Source organism: Spermophilus citellus, assembly GCF_964194105.1.
Source record: "Spermophilus citellus genome assembly, chromosome: 10".
Lineage (NCBI taxonomy): Eukaryota > Metazoa > Chordata > Mammalia > Rodentia > Sciuridae > Spermophilus > Spermophilus citellus.
In genome coordinates, this window is record NC_138197.1 from 42,285,856 (window position 1) to 42,297,973 (window position 12,118).

Genomic DNA, 12,118 nt, shown 5'->3' on the forward strand with positions numbered 1-12,118 from the left:
TTAATAAAAGTCATTTTAAAAAATCAAATGGATCACCGGGCAGGAATTTGACCAGAAACACCTTCCAAGTGATAATTAGCTTGCCAATTTTTCTCCGAGTTTTATGTTAGCATAAATATTCATGACACATTCCCCATCAAATTGTAAGTTCTTCAGGAAACACTGTTATCAGTTTAAGAAGAACATGAATCAGACTGATAAAACTAATTGGTTAGGGTTCTTTTTTCTCCTTCATTTTAAATAAAGCTGTCGAAGGTTCCCAGGGTAATGAAGAGCTTTGTTGTTATGACAACTGCTTATTCCTTCCCTTTGAAGAAGCTTGTGATGTGATAGGCAACACATCAGGAATAATTAAAACAAATGATAAGCGAGACGCACCCACGTAGTTGAAGAAACCAGCACAAGCTCAAGCCGTTTTACTGGTCTTCAGTTTCTATTTTCTTGGCAGGAAATTCATATAAACTGAGATGGGCATTTGTACAATTCCCACCGCTTCTATAACTGAGGATGATGCTACTCAAGGAGATTTTGATACAGACTGTGGTCTCTTTTGCCTACTGTGTCTCACTGTCCAACCAACTCTTCTCCAAGAAGCAATGGTTTTTCAGGGTGATGGTGCACTCTGAAGTGATTGAGAAAGCTCACTTAGGTACACCTCAATTTCTTGCAGTAAGTAGGGCCCATTGTACAACACTGTAGAGCTCACTGCCTGGAACCACAAAACACTTGTCTTTTTCCAGGGCTCTCCCATTTCTTTTCTCTTCTAACTGTTCTCTCAACAACTCTGTGAACTTGTTGGCATTATCCCTACCCCACAGTGAAAGAATGCAATCCCTGAAGAGTGTAAAGGACACATCCAAGGTCATCCAGCTGGAAGTAGTTAAGTGCTAATTCGGCTCCAGTCTTTTTATTCCAACAGATCTTTACAGGATGCTATAGCTGAAAGAAAAAACCAGTTTGAATAATTAAAACATAGTAGATAATTCTCTACTGAGGAATGCTATTACTATTACTTTATTTCCTTCTCATTTCCTTGCTATACTCTTAGCCTAGCTAGACAAATCATTTTATCTCCTAGCTTCAGGTAATGAACCTTTGGAAGTTATGAAAATTTTATGCTTAAAACACAGATTCTTTTCTTTTTTTAAAAAAATGACACAGACTAGGATATAAAATATCTGAGTTTCTTCACACATAGTAAAGACAAGTATGGTTTTATGAGATGTTTATTTCTTTTTATATATACTTGGGTACACTTGGTTATAATTTATAATCTACAAAGTTTGAAAGCCACCTCTCTGACACAGTTATTGACTCTCATTTGATTCTCTAATTTCATTTCACTTCTCTTTTCTGTTTTTTTTTTTTTTAATGCCAATAGACATGAAATACACTGGGACATGCTTGTGTTTAATAAATGGTGACTGTAAAAACAGACTTGGATATCTCTTTCTCAATAATAATAATAATAAGTATACTGTCCTTCTTACATAAAATTAAAATTCTGTTGTCATTGTCGTAGTCCATTCTGACTGTTGTAGCCAAACACCTTCTGTTGGGTGTTTTATCAAAAACAGAAATTTATTTCTCAGTCCTGGAGCCTGGGAAGTTCAAGATCAAGGCCCTGGGGGTCAGTGTTTATGAGGGACCACTTTCTCAGAGACAGATGACTTCTCACTGTGAGCCGATACATGGAAGGGGTGTGTGTGGGGTTCTCTGGGATCTCTTTAATGAAGGTACTGATCCCATTCCTAAGGGCTTCACTCTCATGACCTAAATCACTTTCCAGGACCATCCCTTGGGGCTTAGGATTAGAACATAACATTTGAGAGTCACAAACATTCAGACCATAGCAGCCAACCAAAAAAAAAAAAAAAGAGGTTCAGAGAACTGGGACCTCAATGAAAATGGTGCTGTGGCCAACTGATGTGGTATACATTGGACAATCTTTTCTTCCTCGTTTCCTGTCAACCTTCTCAATCATACTGAAGGGTTCCTGCTGGAACCCTTGCTGGACCACTGCTGGATATGTTCATGGAGAATGGAGAATAAGTTTTATGAAAAGAATGGGTATGAAAGTTTATTGATCAGATGTACAGACAGAGTGTCCTATGAAGTAATTCTTGTTCCAAATATTTGACTTAAATTCACCAAACCTCTGGACCTAACACCTAGAGAGGAAATACAGGTGACAGAGGCAAAAGTAAAGTACCACCATAAAGAGGTGGACAAATACAAAGTGTGAAAGATACTAAAAGACAAGTTGGTTGGCATTTCCCAGAAAGAAAATGTCATGAAGAAAAAAAGAAGTAGGGTTAATGTCCTAAATTGAATGAGTTTGAATATTGTATGAAAAAAAAAGTGTATAAAAGTCATTTGGGACATAATTGAAGAAAATTGAATATGGATTGAATATTCAAATAACAGATATATTGCTAATTTTCTTAGGTATGATAGATAATATTATGGATATATAGCAAAATGGCTTTATTCTTAAGATATGGATGGTGAAGTATTTAAAAATGGATGTCATATCAAAAATCTGTAATTTACTCTCTAATGATTCAGCCATGTATCATCTCTCTGTCAAGAAAGACATAGATTAAGCAAGTGTAAACCAATACAATCTAGGTAAATCTTCGTAAATCTAGGTTTAAAAATACACAAATTATTTTACATTATTCCTTCAACTTTTCTGAGTTTTAAAAGTTTTCAAAATTTTGTTACGGTAGATTGCATAAAAAAAATCTCTGACACATAGTGTTTCTATTTTATGCCATTTGTCTTCATTTTAAAAACCACTATAACTTAAAAACTTTTCAGTGTTCTTGACTGCTAATTTCATCATGTGTGGGCAGAATTATATGATGGAATATGATTCCTTTACATTCTAGGGAGATCCAATGAAGAGCCCCACAGAGCTTTCTCTGAAGCCTTCTTTCTGGTACACCCAGAATTCCAACTGCCTTGATCTAGTCAGATTTCCAACTCTGCTTCCTCTATAGGAGTACATCTCTAAGTTTTTCCTTTCCTGTCCTACAGACTGGGAATTCTCTCCAGTTAATAAGATGGGGCATTTATTAGGCTCACCTAATTTTTTTCCCCTGAATTTCAGTGACATTGCTCTTAATTTTCTGGTGTTCAAATTCTTGAAAACCATTTTTTCCCATATATATTGTTTTGTTTTTCTGTTTTTTTAAATTTTGTTTTGTTTTAGCCAGGGGGTAAATCTTGTTTCAATTTTTTTTTTTTTTTTTTTTTTGGCTAGAAGTGGACGTCTCTGTCATTTGTGAGGCCCTAACAGAGAATTCTATGAAATAAAGTGTTAAGAATACTGGTGAAAAAATCTAAATTCTTTGGATGAAATGGATAACAAAGGTTAGTTACACAGATTAATAAGCAAAGTACTATGTTGGGAGGAGATAGTTTTGAGAGGAAAAAGCAGAGGGGGAGATCAAGCAGGTTTGCATATGGCCCCTCTTTAAACCATATCTCACTGGATGACAGAAAGAGGGTCTTCAAGATGCCATTGGCCAGGTACTTCTTTCTACAAAGCCACAGTGGCAAGTGTAGATGCCAGGGAAAAGAAGCATTACTCTTTGGCAGGATGGAAACACTTCAATTTTTCGTGCTAATGTCTTCACAGAAATAAAAGAAAATACATTTCAACAGATTCTTTAAAAAAGTGGATGAAAAATACAGCATCTACAGTATAAAATATCTTTGGATTGAGATATCCAGTTTATAAAATGAAGTCACAGCACTTCAAAAGACCAGTCTCTTGCTGCCTTGATCCCACTCTGAAATTTCTTCTTTCTTCACCAGTGAAACAATGTGTTGCATGAATGTAGTGATATTTGGGGAGAGCCCAGTGTGTCAATGTAGAACATTATCCTAGCTGTGTGTAATGAGGAGTCCTGCGGCCTGAAAAAATGGGAGACTGCTGTGCCTACCAGCATTACTGTGAGCACATTATTCTCCACATAAAGCCAGGGGCCACTGGGAATTTGAAAAGAAAAAACATGCACTAAGCTGTCTGAGAATTATGTAATTCTTGAAATACAAACTGTCCTTCGCTTTTCTTTTAAATCCACTTAAGTACCTGCAAAGCCTTGAAGAGGGATTTTAATGACTTAATGCAAAAACTGTGTGTAGATTTGGTGTGTCTGAAACTTTTCCCTCTCCTTTTAAACTACTGAATAAAGGACATGAGAGTTTCTGAGGTTGAGATATATGGCTTATTGACATACCCAAATCTGAAAGGCCATTTTAGTCCAGGGGAATGCAGTCTTGTTTTCCCCTCTCAGGGAGTGGCCACCTTTCCACTGATTAGCTCACACAGCCCATGTTACTGAGAGGGCAAACCAGAGGATGAGCTAACACCATGGTTTCCCTATAGTCCATGATGGAGTTGGAATTTACCCTAGTCTTTTTTCAAACCAAAATAAGTTTAGTTATTGTTATATCAGGTAGGGATTCTATCTCTGCTATACACAGGCAACATGAGATGGGTGCAAAATCCTTTGATAAATCCCATAATGCCTTTCACTTGTCACTCATTTGTTTTGATTAAATTATGCTCTCCCATTGGTTCCTCAACAGAAAAAATATTTTTAGAAGAGCTGTTACCCATCTCACAGTGAAAGTGTTTAATTAGGTCATTTCTTCATGTCACAAGAGAGAAGGGCCCACATGAAAGATCTGAGTATTTTGGAGGAAGGAATAATAGAAGAAATGTGGAAAAGGAAGGTGGAGACCAAAGATATACTTCCTACTTCAGAATTTGGCCAAGGAGTATGATGCCATCATTCATTCAATCATTTATTCAATTCAACAAATTTTTATAATGTATAAACAAATTAAGTAATTTATCTCTTTCATCTTATCAAATAGGATTTTTGTGTTATGGATTGGGAATAGAAACCCAGTTCCCACTGTGGACATGACATAGACTAAAAGATCATAGGATCATAGGTTATAGAAAGAAATAGAAAGTATGAGAGTATGAGAAGCCAATCACAGTTCAAAGCATAAAGTGCTACATAATTAACATCGTGCAAGTTATGACATTCACAGCTCAGAGGGAAGAAGAACTCTAAGGAAAAAAAGGGTAGGACTTGATGGATAACTAGAAGTAGAGATGGCACTAAGATTTCTAGCCTGGACAACAAGGAACTATCATAGAGTCATCATAGCTGAGGTATCAAATGCAGGGAAAAGAACAAATTTTGGGAGAAGATAATGAATTTGGTTTTGGAAATAAAGAGTTTGAAGGCAATGTCCACTGGTGTTTTAATGTAGTGGCCTGGACAAAGGAAATCATGTTTAGACTAGAGGCAGATAGAGGAGTTATTTGTTTTGAAGTGTTTAATATGTCATTGATGAGATTACCCAAAGATAAAATCCACTGAAAAATAGGTTAAGGATAGCTTAAAAACTTGTACAAGAGGCACAAGCAATGTGGAAAAAACCGATTTGGAAGGTGGAGGCATACAAAGACCAGGATGAATCTAAGGGATGGTAATACGATAGGAAAAAAAAAGCAGAGAAAGTGTCATTGGGGTAAGAAGGAATTGTTGATGGTGCCACATGTTTTAGAGGAATTGGTGAGACCAATCTAGAAACCTGACACTGGAGGACACTGCAAATCTATTCAGTAGCACCTTGAGAATGGAAGCCAGTCTTCAGTGAGCTGAAGAGTAAATGTCAGGGAAAGAGGTATAGATGTTGAGTGAACTTTTCCAAAGCAGGTTAGCTGTGAATATATTAAGCCTATCCACAATGAGGTCTCTGGTCAAGAATAGCTTTGGTTATTAAAGACAGTATCAAAGAAAGGCACAAAAGAGTACATATATAGGTACTCAACATGGCATTTTTTAAAAAAATGATTTAAAAGAAATTGGAAACAACCTTAATGTTCAACTTAAGGTATTAAGTAATTGATGATTCAGTTCTATGATGAAAAAAAAATCACCTTTAAAATTATGATGAAGAAAAATTCCGACATAAAAAATGCCTGTGAAACATGTTTTCGAAGACTTTTGCATGGAAACTGTAGTCATTTTTTAATTTTAGAGAAAGTGGTTAGAAAGGCCACCTGCTGGGCTGGGGATTTAGCTCAGTTATAAGAGTGCTTGCCTGGCATGCACAAGGCCATGGTTCAATCCCCAGCACCACACACACACACACACACACACACACACACACACAAAATAAAGGCCTAAGCTGCATTATGCATAGAAAGCAGAGAAAAGGTAGTTAGTGGAGGAGACTCAATCAATAACAGATTTTTTTTCTTCTTCCTCCCCTTCCTTCATTATCTTTCTTTATCTTTAATTATTTAGACAATCTTGAACATACTTATTTGTTCCGAGGAAGTAGCTGATAAAGCAAAGGGTTTAAAATACTGAGTGTTGGGCCTGGAATAGGGAAGAATAAGTGAAAAATTAGGATTTATCTGAATGAGAAGAAAATCAGATCCATAGAAGTAATATTAATTACACACTTCAAAAAAATATGGGGAAGAAGAAAGATAGACATACAAATGAGTGTATAGTGACATTCAGAAAGAGAGTCTGAGAAATGTTTCTCCAATGCTTTTACTTTCCTGTAAAAAGAAAAAAAAAAAAGCTTGGTCATCCATCTGCAGAATATAAGTTGGGTACAGGTGAGACTGTAGAATTGAGAGAGGTTGAAGTTTAGGAGTAGGGAAAGGGAAAGGACACATGGGCTTTATGGATGCAAATTTACAATGTGTTACAATGTGTGCCTTGCTTCTTTTGGCAGTAATTCCATAATAAGCTACAATGGGTGTGGGGAGGAAGCAGAGTACTGGTGTATTAATGATAGGACTTTGCCTGTTTAACTGTGTGAGTAAATAAGGTCCTGCTTCTCCATCTTGTCACAATCCTTAACAGGTATTTGTTGAATTCACATGATCAAGACACTGAGGACAATGCAAAAATGATGAGAGCTGGTACCCAGCCTGATGGAACTTACATTCTGTTCGGGAGATGAATCATAGCCACTTGAAAAGTTAACTACATTTCAAGGTAATTTTGCCATAAGTGATGAAAATAGCATAAAGAATCAGAGAGATGATTAATCACTTACAACTGGAGCAGTCAAGGAAGATTTCATATTATTTTTACATTGCCTTTGTGTGTTTATTTATTTCTCCTTTCCAGTAGGATAGGCACTGCCATATTCATCTTCAACCCCTATCATACTTCCTGGTATGTGACATGCACTTAGTAACCATCACTGATTAAATGGACTAATGAATAAGTGAATAAACAAATCAAGTCAGACTTGAATAGGTGGAAGGGATAGAATTTCATTCCAGTAGGATTATGGTCATATATAAAAATATAGAAGAAGGGAGAAAAGAAAATAGTTTTCACTGAGTATGTATATTCTGGGCAATGGGTTACGCGTTTTCACCTACATTAACAATTCATTAATTGTTACAACAACCCTCTGAAATAGATCTAAATATTCCTACTTTAGAGGATGCAAACGTGGTAAGAACAGCGGAGGATGCCTGTAATTCCAACCATATGGGAAACTAAAGTAGGAAGGCCACAGTTTGAGGCCAACCTCAGTAACTTAGTGAGATGTGTCTCAAATTAGAAATAAGCAAAGTGCTGGGGATGTCACTCAGTGGTAGAGTACTGACCTACCTAGTGTATGTGAGGTCCTGTTTAAAAATAAAAACAACAGCAACAAAAAAATAAAAACACTCCAAGTTTTAGTCAGTTTTTGCATCACTCTCACCAAAATACCTGACAAGAACAATTTAGAGGAGTAAAAGTTTGTTTGGGTCTCACAGTTTCAGAGATCTCATTCCTCTGGGACCAAGGGGAGGCAACTCATCATGGCGGAAGGACCCAGTGGAGAAAATCTGCTCAGCTCATGGTAGGGTCAGGAAATAGAGACAGAAGTGGGGAAAGGGGCCACAGAGCAGATGAACCCTTCCAATACATGCCTGCAGTGACCCACTTCCTCTAGCCATGCACCACCTGTCTATAGTTACCACCCAGTCAGTCCATTTAAACTTGGATGGACTGACTGAGTTAACAGCCCTCACAATCTAATCCTTCTTACTTCTGAATATTCCTGCATTAACACAGGAGGTTTGGAGGGACACCTCATACCCAAACCATAATAGGGAGTTTTAGGGCGATTAGACAACTTGCACACATAAGGAGTAAATGTCAGTGTTCAGACTGGAAGCTCTGGGCTCCATGCTGGGTTTGGGACAGTGAAGATTGTTTCAGATACTTCCTTGCAAGGAAATGGCTGGCTCTAGCTTGATGGCAGCACATTGTGTTTCTGTACTTTTATACTCCTGTGACTTCTAGTTATATCTCAGTACATGGTTGTGGTGGTTCCTAGATTCTACCTGCCTAAGACATTAAGTCAAAAGTCTTCAGTGTGGTAAAAAGGCCTTGCAAGACCTGGCCCTGCTTCCTCTCTTCAGCCTCATTCTCATCTAACTATTCCCATTCACCAATATCCACGCTCTGTTTTTCCTGACCTATGCTTGCTCATTTACCCTTTTGGCCTTCTTTCTTCCTATTCTTATGTCTCTAGTGCCCTTTCTCTTTTGGGCACCTATTCACCTTTTTAAATTTAACTCCACAGTTACTTCCTCTTTTCCTCACTTGTAAATAACATTGGTTGCATAAATTGATCTTTTGTCTTCCTGGGGCTCCATCAAATTATCTTCTCTTTTCCCCAAACAGCTATGCTAATGGATTTTTTGTCTTCTTTTTCCTTCCCAAAAAAGGCCCTCAGCCAAAGGGCAGTTTAATATTTCTACAGTTACATGTAGCCTTCTCTACTTCAATATTGTGAAACACAAGGGAAATGTAGGTACTTGTCCCCAAGGCTATGGCTTTGAAATTTTGTACCTTCTGTAACTATTGAAACTTCTCCCCTTATCCCGTGGGATAAAGAAAAAAGGGAAATTGAAGTTATGCATACATGTATACTGATCCATTCAGAGTCCATATAATTCTTTAGTTTTATCAAGTCGTGAAATTCCTGAACTGTTTCCCCTGAATCTTGTTCTGCTTCTACTTGCTTTCTATTCATTTCAGAGCTGTATGCTAAGCTGCTGGAGAGGAATACAGAGAAATTTTCTATGGACTTTGTCCTGGGGTGGCAACCAGAGAGTAACTGCATAGGCCACCTCCAGAGAACTTTGGAATCTCAGAGACTGGAAAGAAAATGTTGGTGCCCCGAGAGAGGTTCTTTCTCAGGAACAGCATGAAACAACACTCTCAACTAGCTCTGGGGGTTAATTAGCACTGCTCTAATATAAATCCTTTAGAGAATTTTACTTCTCTGCAACAGAAAGCTATTTTCAAATTTAGATCATTTTGCAATTATTAAATGAGACTAACGATGGTCTTCTTGTGTATCCCTTTTAATCTGTATGCTGCTGATGTCTCCAAAACTATATACTACCCTTCCTCCCATGGTGGCCAGGCCTTACCTATAGGGCCTGGGTGCAAAATATGAGTAAGTGTGATCCTTGGTACAACTGGGCCTGGAGTTAAATGGCCATGGAGATAGGGATTTATGCACAGTTTAGCCTAACTTAAGTTCAAACATATTTAGAGACAGCTCTGTAATTCACCAGCAGGAAAAGGAGGATTGTTCTAGGAGCTCTTAGGAGATCTTTGCTACTCCCCTTCTCTACAGTTAGACTGCAGGTGGAAGAGCTGAAACAATCACAACTGCACCCCTTGTCCAGTAAGCAGGGGTCCCAGCTTGTTCACTTCTCCTCCATCATCAGACTCTCTCCCCCATGTGTGCTCAGCAACTCCCTGAGGGATCTTAACCTTCACTTTTCTGTCAACTTGCTCTGATAAAGTAGTATCACAGAACATTGGTCTGTGCCTTCTTGCATTTCATTACTTCTTCCAAAATCTGATAAAATTTGTCTTGCTTATTAAAGAGAACAAATGTCAGGTACAAGATGAAATTAGGGTGGGAAATTAAATCACAGGTCAAAATTACATCTTTAGGTGTTCATTTATGCAGTTGCTAAAAATCTAGGCATAGTCCTAAAATATCTATGCATTGATAACCACTAAAAGCCATACAAATTTCCAATCTTTGTTAAAGGGTCAAATTTCGTTTCTTCTTGAGTTTTGAAAATGAAAATTTAGGGATCCTGGAAGCGGTTTTCCTCTGTAGAATGTGTTCCCTAAGCTAAAGGAAGTACACTGACTAAATATAATACTGGCTGCCCAAGTTTCCAGGAAGCATCGAAGAAATAAAAAGAAAAACCCTTCAATTTCTTTCTTTTGTGTTCTGTAGTTTTCATTGTGGAGGTCTTTCACCTCTTTCATTAGATTGATTCCCACGTATTTCTTTTTTTGAGGCTTTTGTGAATGGAGTAGTTTCCCCAATTTCTCTTTCAGTGTGGATTCATCACCGATGTATAAGAATGCATTTGATTATGGGTGTTGATTTTATATTCTCTACTTTGCTGAATTCATTTAAGAGTTCTAGAAGCTTTCTGGTGGAAGTTTTTGGATCTTCTAGATATAGAATCATGTCATCAGCAAATAGTGATAGTTTGAGTTCTTCTTTTCCTATTTGTATCCCTTTAATTTCTTTCTTTTGTCTAATTGCTCTGGCTGAAGTTTCAAGGATGAGGTGAAAGAGGACATCCTTGTCTTGTTCCAGTTTTTAGAGGAAATTTTTTCAGTTTTTCTCCATTCAGAATTCTGTTGGTCTTGGGTTTAGCATAAATAGCTTTTACAATGTTAAGGTGTGTTCCTACTATCCCTAGTTTTTCTAGTGTTTTGAACATGTCGGGGGGGCTGAATTTTGTCAAATGCTTTTACTGCATCTATTGAGATGATCATATTATTCTTGTTTTTAAGTCTATTAATATGATGAATTACATTTATGGATTTCCATGTGTTGAACCAACCCTGTATCCTTGGGGTGAATCCCACTTGATTGTGGTTTGCTATCTTTTTAATATGTTTTTTTTTTTTTTTTAGTTTAAATGCACTTTATTTTTAGACAACCTACATGACACGTTTTCTTAAAAAACAATGCCTCCACTCCAAATAAATCACAGTCAAAATCAATGTGCTCAGGATGACATCAGTTCCATTTGTCTTAAGTCCTGGTATTGTGTGGACGACAAGCAGCAGCCAGTTATGATGACAGATGATAGGTCCAAAGTAACTGCCAAGTTTGTTAACATTTCTCCATTTCTAAACCATCCTTAAAGAAAATCATATATGGGGTCACACCATCCTCATGGTAGTCCAGGAGAGCAACCATGCCATCTGGATTCATGTTTTCACCAATAAAGAACTGGTAAGTTTTGAAATTAGCAAGGATGTGCTCAATTTGTTCTGCAGCGCCTGTCATAAAACGTTTTACTCTCTCTGGTCTCTGTTCTTCAAGTTTGCCTTTAATTGATTTCATGTAATCTTTGATGTACTTCTTGTATGCTTCTTTTGTGAAGCTGGTTTCCTGCAAGTGATGGTTCATGACAATACCAACACCAGTGATTAGGGTGCTTTCAGTATCTTCGCCCTCCTGTCCTTCAGTGGAGGCATTTTCACCAATGAGCGAGTCATCAATGTTACCCTCGGTCCTAGGTCCTGCTGACCATCTTGCCCTCCACCTCCAGGCAGAGCCCGTCGGTGATCTCCCGGATGTTGTAAATGTCAGAGAACATCTCACTGTGGCTGATAAGGTCCTGGTAGATAATCATGATGGCGACTGGAGCTCGGAGTGAGCATGATGGTGCTTGGGGGTAGGGGGAGTAGGCGGAAAAGCTTTAATATGTTTTTGTATGTGATTTGACAGAATTTTATTGAGAATTTTTGCATCTATGTTCATCAGGGATATTGGTCTGAAGTTTTCTTTCCTTGATGTATCTTTGTCTGGTTTTTGGTATCATAGGTATCATAGCCTCATAGAATATAAGTTTGGAAGGGTTCCCTCCTTTTCTATTTCATAGAATACTTTGAGGAGTATTGGTGTTAATTTTTCTTTGAAAGTCTTATAGAACTCAGCTGAGAATCCATCTGGTCTTGGGCTTTTCTTGGCTGGTAGGATTTTGATGGCATTTTCT

At 37.6% G+C, this 12,118-nt stretch overlaps 1 pseudogene across 1 annotated transcript; it reads right to left on the reverse strand.

The window, feature by feature from the left end:
* Positions 1-11,015: 11,015 nt before the first annotated feature.
* Positions 11,016-11,763, reverse strand: LOC308658358 (translationally-controlled tumor protein-like; annotated as a pseudogene). Its single transcript has one exon. The product of its transcript is annotated as a translationally-controlled tumor protein-like (transcript).
* Positions 11,764-12,118: the final 355 nt, after the last annotated feature.